This window comes from Cryptomeria japonica, chromosome 10 (genome assembly GCF_030272615.1).
Source record: "Cryptomeria japonica chromosome 10, Sugi_1.0, whole genome shotgun sequence".
Lineage (NCBI taxonomy): Eukaryota > Viridiplantae > Streptophyta > Pinopsida > Cupressales > Cupressaceae > Cryptomeria > Cryptomeria japonica.
Window position 1 is genome coordinate 868,800,202 of NC_081414.1, and position 25,799 is coordinate 868,826,000.

Below are 25,799 nucleotides of genomic sequence, written 5' to 3' on the forward strand. Positions count from 1 at the left end.
TCTGATAGTGAATATGAATATGTTGATGTTGATAACCATTTATCTAACAAATTTTCTAAAGCACTTATCCTAGCTCCTAGACAAGAACAACGTAGCTTGGAACATGAACATAGCCCTTGTTTGGATCTGGTGATAGCTCCATCTGCTGTGTTGAATGTTCCTCCTCTAGCGTGTTTCCTGCCTTCGTGAAATATTGATCAGCAAGATCGGGGTGTGGATGACGTGCTAGACTAGTTTCATTAGCATAGCAAACTCTCTCCTCCTCTCTTTTGTTACTTCTTCTATGTGTTATTCTCATTCTTCTATTTGTTGTCCTTAGTGTTGTCTACTTGGGGACGATGCAAAGCATTGAGATCTCTTTTTGTCTCTCTCATGTTGACTCAAAAGACACATGTGTTCCCTTCTTCTAGGTGACCTTCCTTGATTGGGGAATGAAGAACAATTATGCATACATACATATGATATACATGAATTATCATATAGCATACTGACCCTGAGGAAAGCAAAGTCACCTCGTGCTTTGTGTTTTGTGTCTATTGTCCTTGGGTTTATCTCACACTTGGGGGCTAAATCTTTGTGATAATGTGCTCCTTTCCCTTCACATTTCTTATGTGTATCACTACCTTAAAGCAATCACCCCCGTTGAGGCATGTGCGATCGCTTTAACGTAGGGGGGCATACACCTCGTCTATCCCTTCAGGATACTTGAAAATTTCTTGGCAAACTTAGCTTTGCCTTGAAAATTTTTTGGTATTTCTCTTGCATGACTTATAGTGAGGGAACCTTACTACTGAAAGTCATGGTTCTCCCTCATGTTCTTCCCTTTTACTTTGTCAATCGAAGTCGTAAGATCCTTAGTCCACTAGGGGCTTGGTGTGTCTTGCCTCCTTGACGTGGTGAAAGTCTTTCAATGTTGTTTCCTTGTACTTTACCAGAAGTATGAGCATACGCTTATACTCTTGCTAAAGTGGGGGCTAAATGTAGCATCCTAAAATTGTGACACTTGCAATTTCAACCGCATTTGGGTCTTCATGATGGTGATGCAACACTGAACCTGAATGGAGACCCCGAAACTTGTTCATGACATCAAAAACTGCATTTTTCAGCACCTTGGCCTGATCCTCCTTGCACCCTGCTATGGTTGAAGAGGAGATCACATACAACATACAACATACAACAACAATTACACCTTCGCATGTAAGAATACAAACATTCTTACAACAAGGTATTGGTACTTTATTACATTACAATCGTTTACATTTACAGCATTTCTCATTTCTTGGTTAATTCCAAAACCGGGGTTTGACCTAAGGGCAAACCCCTAATCCCTAACCCCCCAATCATCCTCTCTTTCCTATGTGTAGGTTGTAGGTACGTGGCTGAAATTGAAGATCTGGAATCCTTGTGCAGAGGTGAACAGATCCCCCTTCATTTCACAGATTTTTCGGAGGACCGTGTGCACACCGGGCACCATCGTCCCATCAACTTTTGCTCAAATTCGTAGGACAGTGCCATCTCGACATTTTACTACTAATTCCAGGTCTGCAACTTCATCCTATATTCCTATCTCTATTTATAAGTGAATCTTTCTCACTTTTCATGCATTCCTAGCTTAATCCTTCTATCTACATTCTTTACAAAAGAGGGTAGCCTTTCTATCTTAACCCTTGAAACTCATTTAGAATCCAATCTTGCATTGTGTTGGATTGGATCTTATGGGTTTCAACCCCTCTTTTGAATGTAAAGTCTCCCCTAAGTGAAAATCGTCAACCCTAGTGATCCCCTTTCTCTCTCCTTGGAGTGGTGGGGGGAACACTTAGGGTTCGCTCATGATTTTTCACTTTACAGTTCTATGTCTAGATTGTTTTGAACAAATAGGAATTTGCTTTAGCATTTTAGATGTGAAGTTGTAGATAGATTGTATTACTATTATTTTGTGAAAGTGATAGGAAATATCTTAACCGAGTGGACTTAACAATCTTATATGTAAATCCTCTAACAAGGTGACACTCTGATTGAGTGTTTGAAATCCTTTGACAAGGTCACTTCTAACAAAGTGAAGATCCTAACAGATCTAAGGGAAATCCCTTAACCAGGTCACATCTAGCAATGTGTTTGTAATCTTTAATAGGATTGACTTTTAACTGAGCATACTCTAGAAGAGTATATTTCTCAGTGGGTCCAAAATCCCACAGTGGTTTTTCCCTATTTGGGTTTCCACGTTAAATCTGGTGTTATGAGGTTTATATTTTTCATATGCTTTTGAGTTTGCATGTTTGACAGTTTTTTATTATATGACTGATATATATGTTATCGAGGTTGACTCTGATGTTTTTATGGATGATTAAGTTTGTATGATTCACCCCCCCCCCCCGTCTCATCTTGTTGCCTATTGGATCTGTACTTATATTAAGTATCAGAACTATCAAGGAGCTATGTAGCACATTCTTTTGGAATGTTTTTTGAAGATATTAATTATCACGACATAGATTGTACACAACATTGGATTTGGTCTGATGGATGTGTTGGTAAGTGTTATATTAGAAATTGATAATTTAAATTTTTTCTCATATATGATTTGATCAAGTATAAGAGGTTAAAATCTTATATATATGTTATTCATGTCAGGACAATTTAAGTTCATAAAAGCTTTTAACTGGTTATCCCTACAAGATTCTCGACGTAGAATAAATTTTTTGTGGAACTTCTTTGAGAGTGGACATGGAAAAGGAGAACATGATGGAGCAAAAGCATGTGTGAAGTGTGCACTTTTCCAACATGAACTTGCAGGTAAATTCTCTTCATATTTATGTATAATTTTAATTTAAAAGAGTCTCTAGTAACTAGATATATTTATATAAAGGCACAACTTTTAAAGAGAGAGCTTCTGTACAGGTAACACCACATGTTATTCTAATGATATTGTTGAATGGTGCAAAAATCATTTTGCTAGTTGTAATACAACTTACAACAAGTGTTATTTTTGAGAAGTTAAAGGTGCATGTATAAATATATTCTTGCACTCAAGTGTTCTTGAATTATTTTTAAATTTTGTATGTGTGTGTGTGTACATGCATATGTGTGAAATGAACTAAAATGGACTAAATAAATCGTATTATCAGATATTGATCAATCAAATCGTTATAATTTTCAATCAATTTATGGAATTACAAGTTTTCATCAAGTCATGACTATGGGATTTAGCAAGCCTCTTATTATTCTTGCAAGAGGAAAATCATGCTTTTGTGTTGATTGCATTGTGAATAACACAGATACTCATTGTTAGAACATTGTTGATGGATATGTTTTGCAATGGGAAATGAAATAATTTTACATAATGCCTCCTTACAAAGATAGTGACATTACTAATATTCATGATCCTCTATATTCAACTGATTATGAATGTGTTTTTGATTTCTAGTTGTTACAAGTGCGTGCGTACATATTTTGTAAATTATATATACATACATGTACAAATTTTTAAATTCTTATTTAATTTAATATTATTTAAAATTAATTTAAAAATTTATAATGAACTAATATTGCTTGAAATATATATACATATGGTTTGTTTTCACAGGTTATATTTTTGCAGTGATTGTTGATCCTGACAATACTGAAGGTGTAGATTATTATCTACTAAGATGCACACAAACCAAAATGCAAGTTATTGGAATTAGTCAATGATGATGATGGGCAACATTATCCCATTGGTTCAATTGTTGTTGAAGGAACCTATTATCAACGAATAAAGATAGATACAAATGGTGTAACATTCATTAATTATATGCCTATCCAAAAAGTTCTACACTACAGATACTTAGTAATAGCGACAAGATTGCAGTAGGAGACATTTCCAAAAAGAGGACATGGCAACCAAAAGTGGGGGTTGGCTATTGAAGATTATAATTATTTTTAGAGATTATAAAAGATAGGGAAGATCCAGATTATATGTACTAGGAGCTTTAAGTTCACTTGTCATGTTTGAACAATAAATTGTATTAGTTGGGTCTTATTTTAATGAACTCATATATATTTAGATATTTAGACATGTGTTTACATTCAAATAGTGTGGAAATTTAGTTTTTCCAATGCATCTATTTTATGTTTAATACATTGATTTTACATGTTTTATTCTTAAATTAAATATGTTGTGTCTATGCATTAAACATGTATGAATTGATTTTAATTTTTAAGTTTATTTATGTGTATGAATTCATTTCATTATGTTGTCTTAAGGGGTCATTTACACATTTATGGATTCATTTATATTTGTACACATGCATGGATTCATTTTATTCATCTATGTATTCATTTAATTTGTATTTACACATGTATACTTTCATTTAGTTATGTTGTATGGATTCATTTAATTATGTTGTCCTAAGGTGTTTTAAGTGGTCTTAAGGGGATTTCTACAAAGTGGTCATAGTGCATGTATATATAGTTACACAGGTAGCTTGAATCTTCAATTTGTGAATCACCTATTAAGTCATCTTCAAATGTATGTATACATGTATCAATTCATTTATAGATATGCATGATCCAAGAGATCATCTATATATATATATATATATATATATATATATATATATATATATATATATATATATATATATATATATATATATATATATATATATATATATATATATATATATATATATATATATGTTATCTTAAGGGTTCTTAAGGGGATATTTGCGTCATGGATTCATTTAAATATTTTAACACATGCATGGATTCATTTTATGCATCTAGGTATTCATTTATTTTATATTTACACATGTATGGTTTCATTTAATTATGTTGTATGGATTCATATAATTATGTTGTCCTAAGGTGTTTGAAGTGGTCTTAAGGGGATTTAAGGGGATATTTGCATCATGGATCCATTTTTATTCATCTATGCATTTAATTTAAAAGTGAAAATAACTAAGTTCATTAAATTTTTAAATTAAGTTCATTAAACATACATAAACACTTAACTAAAATGAACAACTAAATTAAATTTTAATGATTAAATTTGTTTAATAGTGAACAATTAAAATATACATAAACACTTAACTTTCAAAAATGTAATATTTAAACACTTAAACTTTCAAAAACGTGCAAAGTCTAACTTATGAAATGTAGATTCCTAGAACACATATATGTATGTGTCTATCTATCACATACACATTTGAAATTCAAATGACTATCTATCACATACACTTAACTAAAACACTTAATTAAATTCAAATGACTATCTATCACATGCATATATATGTCTATCTACCACATACACATGTATTAAATGTCTAGTACACATACACATGAAATATGGAAAATAAATATCTCGTACACATATGGATATGAAATGTGTAGTACACATGTACGAAAGATATAGTACACATGTACAAATCTGAAATGTCTAGAAAATATGCACACATGCACATATATAAACAATGGGTCACTTGGGGCCCTATCTTGAACCGTGTCTCGATCCATGCGATTGCAATAGAGTATGTGCATAAACTCATACATTAAACATTTAATTTATAGTAGAGTAAATTTTTTAAGTAACATAGATTAAGAGTATTTTTGTGTACATATACATTGTAGACAAACATACCTCTGAATGGTCTCTAACATCACCACCATGTGCATGTAGGATTCTAGGACATCTATGTGATTAGGAGCTCAACTTTGCGTGATAGTGGTGCATCCTGCAATGTTCAAATTTGGTTAGATATATATGTATATATTTATAACTTGAAACATAACACTTTAAATATATAACTTAAATATTTAAGAAACAATTAATTTAAAGTTATAATGTATACCTATGTCTCCTAATAAACAAGGCTGGTGGAAATGTACAAAACCTCAAACATCGCCCCCTACGCCTGCAATATATATTACACATGAGCTCACATGTACATTATTTAAACATTCATTATTAAGAGTTTTATATATATATATATATATAATTTAGATAAAATCGAATCTACTTGAACATGTACATGTACGTGGTTGTAGACAAAAATAACTCGGAGTCTCTAACACTTCCATCGTGTGCATGCTGGACTCTAGAATGTTATTGGATGAATGACTCATCCTGCTCAATGCTCACTCATCCTAGACAATATACACATTTTGTTCAATATATAATTTAAATAACTCAATAAATTATTTAATCAAAACCTAGATATCCCTTTAAATAGAACTTTAAAAAATAAACAAAACTTAATTTAAACTTTATATTCCTGTGTCTTCTAATGAACACCTGGGTTAGTGGCACATCCACATCTCCATACATCGACCCTAACATGATATCCTATATAGTTAAAAAAATACTATCCAATATATAATAAATTTAATCTATGCAGTTCATACATGTACAATCAAGTAGCTATATAAAATTGCTAAATTAAAATTAGTAAATTATATTATAATTCATACCTCTCTTGTAGAATGGAAGGCTCGTCTGATCCTGCTGATGTCAGAATCATGCAAGGAGCCCATTAGAACATGATCCCCCTCACTATTTGGCTCCATAAGTATGGTAGTGAACATCCCTTAAAATGCAGTACCAGGTACTGTTGCCTAATCAACTGATGTATATGTTTGTAATTGACACTCATTTGGCTAGTTTCTATATATTTTCATTGATGGCAACATGTTCTAGCTTTCATATTTTGGTTTGGTTGATTACTAGCATACACTTCGCCATCACCGGCACTGACAGGTATGCTCACTAGTTGGAAGGGAAATCTTTGGTTACCAGCATTGCAAGTTTACATGACTTCATCAGGTTATCGATATTGGAGGTCGACATCATTTGAGAGATCTAAAATCGACAATTGATTTTGACATTCATATTTGTAATTGGATTGTCATGTGTATTCATTTTGTAATTGTCTATGTAAGTTGACACAAGGCATGATACATTGTAAAGGGTATATAGGTCACTTGACTAGATTATTTTGATATGTGTGGAAAAGGTTAGGAAATGTAATGGTGATTCAAAATATGCGAGAAAGGCTATGTATCTAAGGACATTTATGTAAGAGGTTATTCCCATAAAGGTTTAGGGTTTCAGACCAAAACAGTCAGAGCTTGAACTAGAACTCAATTAGGCATAGGAGATGCATTAAATGAGTTTAGATTTATGTTTTTCTATTTAAAGTGACTATAGTCAGTGAGACTATTTTGTGATGAGTAGTATGCTCTAGGTTGTAAGCCTTCCTGCATGTGCATGCCCCCATATTTTGTAATATCTTTTCATATGGCTAGTGGATTGATATTGTGGGTCACAAATCGCATTGTGGGTTTTCCTCTATGAGGTTTTCCACCTATAATTCTATGTATTATGGTATTTATCTATTTGATTGTCTTATTTGTTACTTTACTTCTTTCAATCCTATATGTACCGATATATAGGTTGGTGAATGCATGTTTTAATAAGGTTAAAATTGAACATACTGGTAGAACACTAATTCACCCCCCCCCCCGCTCTCTTAGTGTTCTTGGTTTTGAATAATTGATATTAGAGCATTGTGCCTCAAAGGAAGTTTAACAACTTGAGGGAGATCTTGAATCTGGAATCCATAGATATGAGTTTGGAAAGACAACTTAAGGTAGCACTTGAATATTATGATGCTGAAAGGATGAAAAACTTGAAGTTACAAGATGAATTAAATTCTTCTCAGGAATTCATTCTTGTCCTACATGAGAGATTGTCATCCGTTCAAGCTAGGAGGAAGGAACTTTCACAAAAATAGGATGATGAAGAGAAAGATGCACTTGAGGAAAAGTGTCAGAAGTTGAGTTAGGAGAACATAGTCATAACGAATCAAATTCAAGATTTAACTATGAGGATGCTAGAGGAGATTAAAGATCAAAAGAAGGAAGAAAACCTTGTTATATCTCTGAAAAAAAAATTTAAGGAATGTGGTAGGTTGGCTCATGAAAATGATATGTTGAGAATTGATTTAGTGCAATCCTAGACTAATGAACAAGAACTTGAAAGATAGTTGATAACGGTAAGAGATGATCTGGCTATTGCAAATAAGTATTGGGAAAAATTCAAGGTTAGTTTTGCACATCTTGATGAGTTATTGAAAAGTCAAAGATAGAATGGAGATTCTAGTGGAGTTGGATTTGAACAAGGTCAGAGTTCTGTTACTACAAATGAATATCAGAACCAAAAGGCACCGGTAAGGTAGGTTAATGCTTACAAATTTAATGGTAGATTCTTTATTTGTAATAAATTTGGTCACATGGCTAGGCAATGTAGAAATAGAGAACATTAGAACAATAATTCTACTCTCAGTTAATGTTCTAAATGCAATCAGAATGGTCATAAGGAAGATGATTATAGATTGAATGTAAAATGTTATGCATATGGAAAATTTGGTCATATGGCTAATCAGTGCATGTCAAGAAATTATACAAGTTTTAGGAAAGCAATTCAAAAGAATAGTGTTACATGTTATGAATGCAATAAGGCTGGATGCATAACAAAGTAGTAGAAATCCACTAGTTAATAGGGAAAGATCAAATGAGAAAAGGAAAGTGGAGGTCAATGAAATCCAGAAAGAGCATACCAAAAGATGGGTTAGGAAGTTAGAAGATCAATCAATAGAAGGGAATGCTCTGGTTACTCAACTAACAGAGGAGGTTGCTCTTGCACCGACAGGAAACTCAATCGATAACTTGGGTAGATGCCTTAGGGGTAGGAAAAATTCATGATAATAATTCTTAAGCCCCAGGAAGAGGTTTTGGAAGATGTTCTAGACATTGGAGATTCTTATCCAACATGGAGATGTTTAATCAAAATCCTGTATCTTTCACCAGAAGTCATTTATATTAATGATGGATTAGGGTTTCTCTTGGAGGTTAAAATGTTTCATCTACTTCATTTTTTATCACCTTGCATTTGAGTGATTAAGGAGTGATTTAGAGCAAGTATAAGGTAATTTGGTGTGATCAGATAACTTTTTGAGCAATTTCAACAATGATCAAATGAGTTCATTAGGGTTTCATTGACAACTATTTCATAGGTATTTATATTTCATCATGGAAATGGGATCATCATCTACACCTATTTTTATTGCAAATCCTACTATTGTTAAGGTCAAGGACCATCCTAGGATGATTTTTAAACAATGTCCGCATATAGCCACCTTGGATGATTCGATTGGTGCATTTTCCCATGTTCTGGAAGGAGTTGTATATGTTGAAGATGTCAGAGCTTAAATTCATTGCTACATTTAGGATTTGGGAACCAATGACATTAAGAGCATGTATATGAGTGAGTTAATGAGAGATTCTCAAAAAATTAAGCCTTAGTATAAGAATATTGAGGATCTAGGGTTTATTGGCTGTACGTTAGGAAATTAGGAAATCATCACAAACAAATCAAAATATTAATAATAGCTCAATCACAAAAGCTCATTGCAATGATCTATCCTAAACACACTATCAATAGAGACATGAAAACAAAGCATACAAAACTAGAAATTAAGCAAACCAAAGGTATGATTTGAATGCTCCTTCATGCAGCTCCATTGTTCTTCTTTCCTCTTCAAATAGTTTTGTTGTGGATCTCACCTACTAGTGCATGATCACGATATGAAAGCAAGTAAATAAGATATTGCTCAAGAATACTCGAAGTGTGATTTGACAAAGTGATTAGAAAGTTGATAATCTAATTAGGGGATTTGATTGAAGAAATTCATCCAATTTATAGAATAATTGGAGAGATGAACAAATTAGCATGATTCAATTCAAATGGAAATTACAAATCAATTATGTCAATTATGACAAATTATGACAAATTATGCACTTTCTATGCAAAATTTGATTGATTGATGATTATGACAAATTATGACAAATTATGACAAATTGAAATGTCATTCCCATAGAATTAGGAGATGAAATAGGAGGGAATAGAAATTAGAAATTAAGAAATTAGAAAAATTGAAATTGATGAAAATTAGGAATTAAGAATTAGGTAAATTAATTAATAATTTGTCATTTATTAATTAATTCACAAAAAGAGGAATAATTAGCCAATTAAATGAACATTTAATTGTAATGAGAATAGTTTAGGATAAATAAATAATTATTAATCCTAGAGCAAGAAATGAGACACAAGGTTTAATGATAAATCATGAAACCTTAGAAAATGAATTAGCAATTGTGAGAATGACAGTTAGGTCCTGATTGAAGATAATTAATGTCAATTTGATTTGATCATGATTTTGAACTGATAAATGACCAATGTGATAAATGATTCGATTGACAAATGTGCCAATTGACAAGGAACAATGATAAATTGATCCAAATTGACATAATTGAGACAAACAATGATCGATGACAAATCGGTCGCAAAATGACAAGATTGACAAGAGGACAAGAATCGATGACAAAATAGATTGCAAGATGACAAAATTGGAAATGACCATGATAGATGACAAATCAATCGCAAAATGACAAGATCAAACAATGACAACGATTGATGAAAAATCGATCGCATGATGACAAGATTGAAAAGAGGATAAAACCCTAATTAGGATTGACGATGTTCAAAATGATGACAAATGAATACGCACATTGATGCAATAGGATAAAATCGATCAAAATCATGACTGGATAATGTTGTCGACAAGACCAAATTTGAGAGCAAGATGATTGAAGAATGTAGAAGAATGACTTGATGCTCGCAAATGATAAAGACCAAGTGCAAATCATAGGAGAAATGTTAATGCGATGCAAAAACCTAAAATGAGGCAATGTGCAAATGTTAAAATATGACTCCGCAAGCGTTGACCATTTTTAGGTGTCTACATTTTGCCCCTCTTTGAGACAATGTGATTTTAAGCATTGTTTCAAAGAACAATAATGAAAATGCCCCAGATGATAATAATGACATATGCATGCCCCCTCGAGGAATTGGCCAGAAACATGCAGAAAAGAGGCCAATTGATCGATAAAAAATGATAGGATCGAACTGACTGACAATCGGAGATTAGATGCATGAAGGAAAAACAATATAAGGTGTAAAAGACCACGACCAACATAAGATGGAGAGGATGCACATCCATCTATGCAATGACAAAGATCTATAAATGAGACCAAGAGGGTGAAAATTGCTCATTTGCACTAGCCAAAGAGGTGGATTTGTTGCTCTGGACAAGGAAACTTGTAGAGAGATGGTGAACATTCCAATGGCGGATCACCTCAGAGAACGTGTACATACTTACAGATGATTGGATGATGCGGGAGTAGTGGTATGTATCTCAAAAACCCATATTTTCAATTTCATGAATTTTGATCGCTTGTGGGACATTGCAGGGATGAGAAGGATATAGGGAGCACCCAGTGACAGAGGTACATGCTCCTTTATGATAGACAGATGAAATATGTAGTGTTTGACATTTTGTAGTCAGCCTGTGGGCCATACTTAGGATAGACAGTCCAATTTTGTACTCCGATATTATTGTGATATGATATGATATGCATCAATATGATGGGATGCAATGTGTTATGATTTGTAGTTATTTTTCATGTATGGATGACTTATGCAGTGTTTATGAACATGTATGGATGTATTTTCTTTTTTTATTTTTGATGCATTTATCATATGAAATGGATAAAATACTTGATATAATGCTTGATGTAATGCAGATGTATTAACCAATGAAGGCAAGATGCAGCATATGTGTGTGGAGATCAGAGCACTAGACCGAACTGACTATCTAAACTGATGGAAGAAATGTTAGTAAGAAGAAATGAGATAGAGGACAATTAGAGATGAAGAAAAACTTGCTTTCAGTTATGCACTTTGTAGGTGAGAACCTTTATTTTTATGTAGCAAAATGGATGCATAGCATCATGGCATTGAAGGCCAGAGCTGAAATGCAACCCTTTTTGCAAAAGACAGACACATCACAGACAAACAACAATCACAACACAAAAAGGAAAGGAACCATGAACCATCCCGATCACTCTATATCACTCACTGACATCATTGAGCAACATAGGAACATGAACGAAGCCAAAGATAAATCAATAAAAAGATAAGATGCACAAATTCAAGCAAATCAAACAAACATCTTGATCTTCATTGTCAAAAGTTGAAAGTGCTAAGAGGACGATCATGCTGTCTGGTTTCAAGACATGTCGTACCCCGTCTAAGATAGGACACAATCTAGTTTCGAGTATACCACACCCTGTATAAGACCCATGACAATAGGAACAAGGACAAATGATTTTGATGTGGTATTCGATTGATATGATAGTTTGGATCAGTTTGAATGTCTGGTTTTTGATTGAAAAAGTGCATCTGTTAATGCATGATGTCATTAAAGCACAGTGTTGAATTGATTGTCATTGGATGCATGCTCAGCAATCTGTCGATGCACAAAGGGATCATTTTTATTTTTGTTTTTCTATTGGGGTTTTACAATTTTTTTGTGTTCATTTTTTTCAGGACTTTATTTGACGTTTTAGGGATTTTTTCAGGACATTATTTGATTTTTTTTGGATTATTTCAGGACATTTTTCAATTTTTTGGGATTATTTCAGGACATTTTTCAATTTTTATGACTTTTTTCAGGACATTATTCAAGTGATTGATCATGACAAGGGGAACACACCCAATGCGCTTTTGAAAGACACATAGACCGGGACCGAAACATATGTACAAGAAACCAGAGTATGCAAGAAAATGATGTTGACCAATAACAGGCCTGGAACAGAACATTGGGTCAAGACAAAGATAGACATGATAAACTAGCCAAGAGAAAGAATAGCTAGAAGTCATGACAGATGACGGAGTAATGATCTCATTACTCATGGTGCCTGATTGCTAGGTTTTCAGCATGGTACTTGCCCAAAGCACCTGTTTGCCAGGTTTTCACTAGAGGGCGAATCATTTTTCTTTACTTTTTTGCTCTTTTCTCTTTTGCCTTTCTTTTTTTTTCGTTTTTTCACTTTTTTTTGTACTTTTTTGCTTTTTTTCATTTTTTTTGTATTTTTTCAGGATCATATTTGAAGAAGTGCTGATAGAAAACTATGCCCAATACTTGTGAAGATGCATGCTATTGATAGGATCAGACAGAGGTTCACCTTCTGGAGTCGCAAGCTGATATGCCCCCGAGCCATAGGCTACAGTTACTGTGAAAGGCCCAACCCAATTAGGTTCAAACTTGCCCTTGATGATGTCAGTAGACTGTGCATTCTTGGGATTTGCCTTTAAAACTAGGTCTCCCACTTCGAAGTGTCACCCTTTGACCTTCTTATTATAAGAGCGATGGAGACAGTTTTGATATGCTTGCAAATGTGTCAGAGTTGTCTGACGTTTCTCATCTAACATCTCCAGGTGGTGCAACCGAGAGACTCTGTGTGTCTCATCATCAATTAGGTGTTGCAAGGAAACCCACAAGGAAGGAATCTCGACTTCCAAAGGTAAAATGGCTTCCGCACCATACACCAAGGAATAAGGTGTTGCGCCAGTAGGTGTGCGGATAGAGGTGTGATAGGCCCATAGTGCTGGATTCAACTGTACATGCCAGTCTCGACCAGCATCATTGACAACCTTTTTCAGGATCTTGATAATGGTTTTATTTGATGCTTCAGCTTGACCATTACCCTATGGATAATACGGACTGGAAAAATGGTGTTGAATATGAAACTTGTCACAGAGTTCTTTGACATCTTTATTCTTAAAAGGTTGACCATTATCTGTGACTATGGTAAGAGGAACCCCATATCTACATATGATATAATTCAACAAGAATTTTCAAATTTGGACACCAGTGATATAGGTCATGGGAATGGCCTCGATCAATTTTGTAAAATATTCTGTAGCTGTAATAATGAACTTGTGTCCATTTGTAGATGTTGGGTGAATCTTGCCAATAAGATCCAATCCCCACTGAGAAAAGGGCCATGGAGATATGATAGATTGAAGCTCTTGGGCTGGTGCATGAATATAATTTCCATGGATCTGGCACTTGTAGCACTTTTTAAGAAAATCATGAACATCTTTTTCCAAAGTGGGCCAATAATACCTAGCATGAATCAACTTTTTGGCTAAGCTTAGACCATTGAAATGGCCCCCGCATATACCATCGTGAACCTCATGTAAAGCTGTTTGTGCTTCATCAGAATCCAAACACCTGAGGAGGGTATGGTCAAACGAATGGTGGTAAAGGGTGTCGGTGATGATGAAATATTTGGCGGTCTGTCGGATGAAGGCTCGGCATTGATTAGTGGAAAGGTTAGGTGGTAAGGTTTGGGATTTTAAATATTGATATACATCATTGTACCACGGGGAGTTAGGACCAACAAGAACGCACATCACATCTATTGTCAGAATGTCGAAAGAAGGGACAAGCAATTGTTCGACCAAAAATTCACACTTGTCCATATTATGGGGCATATTTAACATGGAAGCGATTGTGGCCATCGCATCTGCTGACTTGTTTTGCATTCTTGGAACTTGATTGAAATTGATAGCCATGAATTTTGTCTTGAAGAAATCTACCATGTGCTTATAGGGAATAAGCTTTTCATCTTTTGTTTCATAGTCATCATTGACTTGACGGATGACTAATTGAGAATCTCCATAGACTTGTAAATGCGTGATGTTCCAGTGGACTGCTACTCGGAGCCCTGTGACCAGTGCTTCATACTCTGCAATGTTATTGGTACAATGGAAAGTTATTATGTAAGACTTGGGAATAGCATCACCTTGAGGGGTGACAAACAAGATGCCTACTCCAGACCTGAACTTGGTATGGGATCCATCAAAATATAACTTCCATTCATTAGAAGATGTAAGAGAAAAGATAGATTCATCTGGAAAATCTGTTAACATGGGATGATCATCATAAATAGGAGCCTCTGCCAGTTGATCAGCTATGACTTGTCCTTTTATTGCCTTTCACTCCATATACTCGATATCAAATTCACTGAGGATCATCACCCATTTTGCTAGGCGACCTGTCAAAGTTGCTCAGCTAAGCAAGTATTTTAAGGGATCAATTTTTGCAACTAGTAATGTTTGGTGATTTAGCATATAGTGTCAGAGTTTTTGTGTTGCAAATACCACTGCTAAGCATTCCCTTTCAATAGTTGAATAATTTAGCTCATAGCCTACCAGTGTCTGGCTGATATAATAAATGGCTCACTCTTTGCCATTCTCATCTTGTTGGGCCAAGAGAACTCCTAATGCTATTTCAGTTGCAGAAATATACAATATATAAGGCTTCCCTTCTATAGGAGGCATTAGAATAGGTAGTGACAACAAATAGTCTTTGAGAGCTTGAAAGGCTGATTGACATTGCTCAGTCCATTTAAAAGCGACACCTTTGTGTAGTAGATGTTGGAATGGATGACATTTGTCGGCCAACTGAGCTATGAAGTGAAAAATTGACTGGAGCTTTCCTTGCAGACATCTTAATTGTCGGAGGTTTGAAGGTGGAGACATATCCATTATTGCTTTAACCTTGGCAGGGTCAACCTCAATGCCTCAGTGAGAAACAATGTATTCAAGTAATTTGCTAGCTGTGACACTAAAGACACACTTCTTTGGATTGAGCCTGAGTTTGTAGGTCTCCATTCTGTCAAAGATTGGGCCCAGGATGGCTAGATGACTATCTCTGGTGATAGATTTGCATAACAAGTCATCAACATAGTCCTCCATCAAAGTATGCATGAAATAATGAAAAATTGTCATCATTGCTCTTTGATATGTTGCACCTACATTTTTAAGACCGAAGGGCATCACATTCCAATAGTAGGTACCCCAAGCATAGGTGAATGCTATCTTATGCTGATCTTCAGGAGCAATGTGAATTTGGTTATAGCCGGAGAAACCATCCATCAATGAAAGCATCTCATATCCAGCCATCATGTCCACTATGATGTCTATGTTTGGCAATGGGAAATCATCTTTAGGGCATGCTTTATTGAGGTCCCTAAAATCTATGTAGATTCTGATACCCCCAGTTACTTTGCTAACTGGTACTAAATTTGAAATCCAGTCTGCATAATCAATGGGTCTGATGAAGCCCACATCTAGTAATTTTTTTAGTTCCACTTTGACCAAAAGAGCCACCTGAGGATGCATCTTTCTAAGTTTCTATTTGATAGGTTTGGCATCTTCTTTTAATGGCAAATGATGAAGGACTAATTCTGGATCAAGGCTAGGCATATCTGCATAGGACCATGCAAAGCTGATCTTCTTCTCAAGAAAGAAATTGACAAAATCTACCTTTTCCTATTTTGAGAGAGAAGCAGCAAAATGAATGACCTTAGGGTTGTCAGGTGTACCCAAATTGATTTCCTCGGTCATTTCCACAAGTAATGTTGATTTGTCCTAAATTGATAGGGGTACGTCCACTCTTCCACCTTTGGGTGCCTCAAAGAGGTTTTCACCTGTAGGTACGTCTTTTATTTTTACTTTTGTATGATCAGAGAGTGCCTTATGGTTTTCACTCAAAGATCTATTCTTTTGATTTTTTACTGTTTCTTTTCTTTTTTCATTTTGATGACTGGAAGAGGGAGTTGACTCCCCAAAATATGCTATGGAATCCAAGTCAATAGCAAATCCTACCTTATGATCTCCTTGTGGTATTCCTTCCCGTAGTCCAAGGAATTCTACAATTGCTTCATCATTTTGAAAATAGTCCAATGTGAGTGGTTCTTGTTGGTCATGTTGGATAAGCTGGGGATAAATGAGGGGCATTTCATCATCGATTGTAAGGAGAGAGAGGGCTGATATGGTAAAAATGTGAACATCTGTGGTGTCACTATCCAAACTACTTGTATTAGATTCAGAGCTTGGATCCCAAAATGATTCTATCCAAGCATGAGGACATGTTTTAGGAAGAGGAGTTATTTCGTGTTTGTCTTCCATAGGCAAATTATCAGGGTCAATGAAGACATTGTCGAGGGCATAGGAGCTAGAAGAAAAAGAACTCCACTCCCATTCATTAGAATCAGTTTCGGGTCGGGTATCCTCAGGTGTTATTTCATCGTCAGAGTTATGCCCTTTTCTACACGTGGGCACTTTTGTAGATGTGGATCCAATTCGCAATGGTACAAACCCTAACCCTAAAGTTGGAGGTCGCCTCTTGGGTATGATAGGTTCTAGCCTTCCATTGTTGTTCAGGCCTAAGCCACTACAACCATCATATCCTTTCTTTTGCACCATAGTAAATCCTTTGCCGTAGCGTTCCACTGGCAACCTGACAGGTGGGGTCTCAGTTGGATCTTTGTAAAGCCAATCTATGACATCATCATCTATAGTTTCTTTGTCAAGTTCTCCCCATCTTGTAAATGTAGTGGGAGACTGATATTGAATAATGACCTTAAGTTCTTTTTGCAATAAATGTGGTTTTCCATATGATTTTGGAGATATTGGTAAATTCTTGATGAGGAATGTTTGATCCACTGAATATTCTCCACACCCTTTGTCCTATATCTTCAATTTTCCTTTAACAGCATCTAACAATTCATTAGGATCCACATAGCTATGTGACTTGGCCTCTTTATTAACTGGGACTTGCTGCTAAGGGGTATCCTTTAGAGTAGCACAAAATTGAAATGTATTAGGATCTCCCAGAATTGTTATCTCAGTTCCATTGTAAGGATATTTTAAACATTGATGATAGGTGGATGGAACTACTTTCATTGCATGGATCCATGGACGACCATGGATCATATTATGAGGGAGGTCAAGGTCTAGGACCTGCAAGAAAGTGTTTTTTGTCACTGGACTGACTCTGATAGGCAATGTAATTATCCCTTTGGATGGGTGCTCAACATCATCATAGGCTTTGATTGTTATTCTTTTGGAAGCATCAATGTCATTTTTTGTATATCCGAGGCCAATGACCACTCTCAAGGTACAAATATTAAGACTTGCTCTGCCATCTATCATGACTCATCGGATTTTGCAATTATGGACAAAGACTTCAAGGTGTAAAGGATCATTATGAGGGAGCTTATCAGGTGAGATATCATTATCAGAAAATGCAACATTTTGGGAAATAGCTAGATGTCCAATCCGGGCTTGAAACTGGTCAACATCAATATCTGTCGGGACAATGGACTCAATTAAAGCTTTATCCAGGATTGCACGATGCATGGGAGACATTTTCAACAACACAAGGATTGATATTTGTGTAGGTGTTTTTCCTAGATGATCCAAAAGATTATACTGACTTGCAGGAGTTGGTTTGGGAGGAGCTGCAGGAGCTCCTTTCAAGACTATTTTGGATCGACGAGTGGTGACCGTGCAAGAAGGATCTTGTTCCTTTATTCTTAGGTTGGAAACATACTCATTGGACACATGAAAACAATTAATGACATTGTTATAACCGGTATTTGCATAATTGGCCATTTGAGTAGAGTTGGAAGAAGACGCTTTACCCTTGTCATGATCAAGCAAGGGAGTTTTGAAAATAGTATGATCAGTGTTAGAGGTCGGATGGGGTGGATCTACCTCAATTACTCCTTGCTCTAATAAATCTTGAATCATATGTTTCAATTGAAAACATGATGCAGTTTTATGTCCTTTGGACTGATGATACTCACAGTACGCATTATCATTCCACCAATGCAGTTTTACCACCGGTTTTGCCTTGATATCTGGTACCTTAATAAATTTTTCTTGTATGAATTGTCTCATTACTGATTCAATAGGCTCTCCCAATGGCATAAATTATCGAGGAGGCCCATGCCACTATTGGAAGGGTTTGCGTTGTTGGTTTTGTTGTTGGCCTTGTTGTTGATTATATTGTTGAGTATGTTGTTGTTGAGCATGTTGTTGGTATTGCGGCTGTTGAGTAATATTTCTCATTGGTGCTTGATTTTGTTCCATAGTTGACATATTAGGAACACTCAATTTCTTGATTGTGAATGGGGGTTGATTTGCATTCACCGCTCTTGCATCAACAACTCCACCATTAGTGACATTCTTGTTCTTATACCAAAATCTATTTTTGTCCCCTGAATAATTTGCGTTGTCATTGTCTTTGTTGAGCTTGATAGTTCCTTTAGCTACAAGAGCCGTTTCAATGCTCATTCCTTTCTTAATGAGTTTCTCTATAGTACTGGGACTTTTCAATTTTAGCTCATACATCATTTCTGGGACCAAATTTTGGATAAACAGATTCACTTGTTCTTCAGGTATATCGAGAGAAGAATGACTATACAAGCTTCACCATCGTTGCAAAAAGGTCACTAATGGTTCACCTTGCTTTTGCTTGGTATTGCATAAATCTAACATAGTCACATCACTGTCGATGTTGAACGAGAAATGAGATAAAAAAATTTGAGCCAATTTTGACCAAGTCTTTATATTTCCTGGCAGATGTGAATACCAATCCATGGCTTGTCCCGTGAGACTTCATGCAAATAATCACATTAAATATGTCTCCTCATAGTATATTTCTGTACATGCCATGAAAAATGCTCGAATATGAACTTTTGGATTGCCATTCTCTTTATATTTCTCAAAATTAGGTGCCTCAAAATGCTTAGGGAATGGAGGCATGTATACACTCTTGTCAAATGGGTTGGGACATAAATCTTGATCTATATACAACTTCTTTGTTCCTTTAGTTTCTAATGCGTCAACTTTTCATTGCAACTTCTCAAGTTGTTGCGCAATTGTATCAGACTTTGGAGGTCCATCATTAATCCCAATGGGTATTCTTTGTCGATACACCGTATTTTTGATTGGTTGTTGATGCTCTGAAATAGCCATTTTTGGTGTCTCTGGCATACAAAGTTCTTGTTACATCTCTTGTTGTTGTAGTTGTGCCATGCCTTGATATCGACTTTGTTGTTGTACTTCTTGGAGCCCAGGTTGATATTGCAATTGAGTAGGTTGTTGATATTGCACAAGCGCCAATTGCGGTTGTGAAGTAGGATAGCTTATTTGCCTTGGCATATATTGAGGCACATGTTGGTGTTGAGGCTAACGGATTGGAATTTGTTGACTTTGTGCCAATTGTTGTCGTGGTGTATATCCCATCATTTGTAAAAAACTTTGTTTAGGTGGTTTTCATTGCTTCTCCTTAAGATGGGGTATAGCACTTGCATTAACTTGCTGTGTTGTTTCTCCAATCCATTGTGATGGTTGCAAGTTTGCATTAACTTGTAATGGTGCCGAAGGTGCTGCAATTTGTTGTCGAATGCAATATTTTTGTTGTTGAACATCATTTGTTTGCACATTCGATTGTACCTTTTGCATATTACTCAATTGTTGCAATAGTTGCTGGTGGTGCAAACCACTACCCGTAGCTCTTTGTGTAGCCATTATTGAAGGATCTGTCGCAATAGTGTTTGGCAAAGATATTGAACTTAACGGGACATAAGAACTTTGTTGCATCGTGGAATTTCTTTGGACATTAGTGATATGAGGCATTCCAGTCATGAAACTTTCTTGCATCTTAGATGTTGAAACTTTTTGTTGAGGGATATTTGTCAATATTTGCATGGTCTTTATTTGATCCTGTGTTACAGGTGTTGTGTTGAATAATGGATTATTTATTGTCTCAAATGGTGACTTTTGAGGAATAGTCACTGTCAATGCCTTTGAAGCACGTTTACTCATCAAGGTAGGTTGAAGCTCCTGTTGCACATTTTCTTCATTTGGATGTGAAGAGAAACTTAACAGCTCACTGCCTTGTTGTGTTTGCACATTAATTTTCTCATTTGAGGAAGCCACATTACTCATCATGTTAAGATACTTTTGTGGGAACATTTTAAAGACCTTGCTCAAGAACTTATCCATCTTTTTTGTTATCTTAGGATCTTGAAGGAACATGTCAACATCATCAGAAGCATCGAAATTTGATGAAGAATCTGGTTGGACATTTGGATTCGTTTCTTGTTGAATGCCTTGGTCTGAACCAAATCCTTGTGAAAGAGTTTGTTCTTCATATAATGTTTGAGTTTGAATGTCATGTTGCATGTGTGGTTGATTCCAATTGAAAGGTTCACTTCCTCTTGGAGTTGGGGGAACACTCCCATGTCCTGGTTTCATAGGTACAAACATTAGTTCATATAATGGAGGGGGTCCAAGTTGAACCATTCCATATGGTGGTAAAGATGTATTTGATGAACCTTCAATTTGCACTGTTTGACTAGTTTGAAACTACGAATTTGCTATGTTGTCCATGGGTTGATATGTTGGTTCGCCCATCTTTTTAGATTTTGATCTTGTCTTAACAGGCATGTCACTTTATGCAAATGCAATGTTTTTTGGAAATTTTCAAGGAAAATATATGATATGCAACTAAATGCAAACTTGAATAGATGAAAATGCAATCTATGTTTTTGGTTGTTTTTTGAAGATTTTGACAAGCTTTTGAATACAAATCTAAAAGAGACCTTTAGGAAATTGAAATGATGTCTAGACCTCAAAAGGACAAAAGGACCAAGTGACAAAAGGACAAGATGACAATGTCTCCCCTATATGCTTGGATACCTTGGTACTTGATAATGAATTTTGCAAAATGCAAACCTAGGATGAACCTAAATGTAAGTGACATGAATGTTAAGACAAGATTTTGAACAATGTTTGATAATCATGTTTGAAGGTGTGTTTTTGAACTTTGTTGAAATTTTGTTGGATGAATGTCTCTTGTGTTTAATCTTATGTTGGATCAATTTTCCCTATTCTTGAAATGAGATACAATTCAACTTTTGACAAGCAAAGAATACAAGATATTTCAACTTAGACTCAAGACAATCATGCTCATTCCCACATTTCTTATGGTAAGAAAGGACATTAGGTACTTAAGAGGTAGACTCATTATGGGATTCAAGGAGAATACATATATGCTTGACCCCATGGGCTCCCCTCCATGGCACTCACTTCTCAGGGCAGCCAAGCATCAGTCCCCATGGAAATCTCCCCATGGCGAACTTAGTATCTCTTCCAAGTATCTGAACTTGTCCTTCTCAAGCAACTAGAAGGGTTTTTGGTCTCTAAAAATGAGGTGTTTAGTAAGGATTTCTGTTAAGCGTTACTCCTTGATGTCACGCAAGCATGATTAAGACATTAAGCCCATCAAGATACCAAACAAATGTAGTCGCACAAGAATGATTTAGACCAAGAGGCCCTACTTAGATGTTGATATGAGAAAGAGTCCAAGGGTCATCACTTCCCAAGTAACTGCAATTCCCATGTAACCCTTCCTTCAAAGCTTTTGCCCATCAGGTATTTGTTTATAGTGAGTTAGAATGCCAAGGTATTCTAGCTGTACTCACTTTGGGTCATTCCCTTCTCATGATTATCACTTGCTTGCGAAAGCAAAGTGGTCGGGAAGGCAGGCCCTCTAAAGGTGACACACAATCAAAGACACGAGCATGGTATCAAAGATCTGGATTTCTGATCACCCTAAGAAGGATGAGAGCATACTCTCCTACTCCAATGTCACACTCAACAATCAAAGCCAAAACATGTTCATTCCAACCTATTAGAAATCACTAGGTGTCCAAAACATTAATGACAAACACCAAGTTTAGTTGTTTCTCCAAGGCAACCTACAAAAACCCAAGTTAGAAGTTTGAGGTGTTTATTCTTTGACTATTGATTATGCATAAAACATGTTAGTAGTTTGATTTGTTGTCTTTTCCATGTGTATACAAAGATTCTGCACAGATAATTAGTTCCAAAAACCAAAACATAGAAAACAGAAAGCAAAAACAAGACAATTTTCAAGTAAAACACTGCATTTTTACCTCTGTTCTGGAATTTACACAGGTGCAGAACTCAGGACACAGGTGCATAATGCATGACACAAGCATAGAATGTCTGACACAAGTACAAAATGTCTTCAACATAGGCACAAGTTGCTTCACATAGGCGCAGAAGTCCCCAGAAAACCCTCCACGACCTTGTTTTTGGGTTTTTTGGCCTGCAAATCAACTTGAAAGCACTCAAAAACACAATAAAGGGATTAGATGGTTAGTGTTCACGTTGGGTTCACCAATTAATGTATGTTAGGAAATTAGGAAATCATCACAAACAAATCAAAATATTAATAATAGCTCAATCACAAAAGCTCATTGCAATGATCTATCCTAAACACACTATCAATAGAGACATGAAAACAAAGCATACAAAACTAGAAATTAAGCAAACCAAAGGTATGATTTGAATGCTCCTTCATGCGGTTCCATTGTTCTTCTTTCCTCTTCAAATAGTTTTGTTGTGGATCTCACCTACTAGTGCATGATCATGATATGAAAGCAAGTAAATAAGATATTGCTCAAGAATACTCAAAGTGTGATTTGACAAAGTGATTAGAAATTTGATAATCTAATTAGGGGATTTGATTGAAGAAATTCATCCAATTTATAGAAAAATTGGAGAGATGAATAAATTAGCATGATTCAATTCAAATGGAAATTACAAATCAATTATGTCAATTATGACAAATTATGACAAATTATGCACTTTCTATGCAAAATTTGATTGATTGATGATTATGACAAATTATGACAAATTTCTATGTCAAATTGATTGATTGTCAATTATGACAAATTATGAAAAATTGAAATGTCATTCCCATAGAATTAGGAGATGAAATAGGAGGGAATAGAAATTAGAAATTAAGAAATTAGAAAAATTGAAATTGATGAAAATTAGGAATTAAGAATTAGGTAAATTAATTAATAATTTGTCATTTATTAATTAATTCACAAAAAGAGGAATAATTAGCCAATTAAATGAACATTTAATTCTAATGAGAAGACTTTAGGATAAATAAATAATTATTAATCCTAGAGGAAGAAATGAGACACAAGGTTTAATGATAAATCATGAAACCCTAGAAAATGAATTAGCAATTGTGAGAATGACAATTAGGTCATGATTGAAGATAATTAATGTCGATTTGATTTGATCATGATTTTGAATTGATAAATGACCAATGCGATAAATGATTCGATTGACAAATGCGCCAATTGACAAGGAAGAATGACAAATTGATCCAAATTGACATAATTGAGACAAACAACGATTGATGAGAAATCGGTCGCAAAATGACAAGATTGACAAGAGGACAAGAATCGATGACAAAATAGATTGCAAGATGACAAAATTGGAAATGACCACAATCGATGACAAATCGATCACAAAATGACAAGATCGAACAATGACAACGATTGATGACAAATCAATCGCATGATGACAAGATTGAAAAGAGGACAAAACCCTAATTAGGATTGATGATGTCCAAAATGATAAGATTGATGATAAGATTGATAAGAGGACAAAACCCTAATTAGGATTGACGATGTCCAAAATGATGACAAATTAAAATGCACATTGATGCAACAGGATAAAATTGATCAAAATCATGACTGGATAATGTTGTCGACAAGACCAAATTTGAGAGTGAGATGATTGAAGAATGTAGAAGAATGACTCGATGCTCGCAAATGATAAAGACCAAGTGCGAATCATAGGAGAAATTTTAATGCAACACAAAAACCTAAAATGAGGCAATGTGTAAATGTTAAAATATGACTCCGCAAGCATTGACCATTTTTAGGTGTCTACATTAGCATTATGGATATCGCTGAATTTGAAGATGAGATTGTCAGATATATCTTAAGCAGAGTGCATGGAGATTTCATCTGGTTGGAGAAACCATATAATATCTTGAAGAAGGACATCAAGGCAATCACCAGTTTGCCACAGGTTGGGCAGCGTCATGATAAGAAGTTTTCTAATTATTATGTCAACAAAATCACCAATGCAACTTTGGACCAACGATCGATGAGGGTTAGCACAATCACTGACAGAGACATCAAATTCAGAAGCATGATTATTGGGTATAAGGTAACTCAATCAAATCATCTAATTTTTGTTTCTAACTCCTACATTTATGTATCACATAAGATGATGAGAGAAAATGAGAAGTTAGATCTTTGTGGATGGATGTAAGATGTGTTGGAATCCAATAACACTGAGAGGGGGAGTGAATTAGTGTTATACTAGATTGATCAATTTTAGCCATATTAAAACATGCATACACCAACCGGTATATCGGTACATACATAATTGAAAGAAGTAAAGTAACCAATAAGCCAATCACATAAATGAGAATCATAACACATAATTATATGTGGAAAACCTCAAAGAGGAAAAACCATGGTGGGATTTGTGACCCACAATATCAATCCACTGGCCATATGAAGAGATATTACAAAATATAAGAGTCCTGCACTTGCAGAAAAGCTTACAGCCTAGAGCACATTGCTCAATCACAAAAGGAGCCTTACTAACTACATTTAAATCTAGACTACAATCCGAAGAAGTGTTGAACTGCTAAGATAGCAGGTTCTATGCTAGAATATAGTTTTGATTTAAGCTCTATCTGTTTCGGTCTGAAACCCTAAATCCTTTCCCAGAATAACCATTACATAAATATCCTCACATGCATAATCTCTCTAATATATTTCATATATCCTTCAATTACATATTTAGATGATGATCGATATCAAAACAATCTATCAAACTGACCTATATACCCTATACAATTTATCATGCCTTATGTCAGCTTACAAAGATATATACAATATCAAATTACATGTTGCCTAGATATGATAAATGCATAAACATAAAAACAATTCCATTGTCAAATCCAAGAGATGTTGGCCTTGAATATTGATAACCTTATTCTAAACCATGTTGACCTATATTGCCGGTAGCCAAAGAAATCCTTTTGTCCTACCGATGTTGATGTTGGTGCTGGTGTAGTGTCTATGAAGTG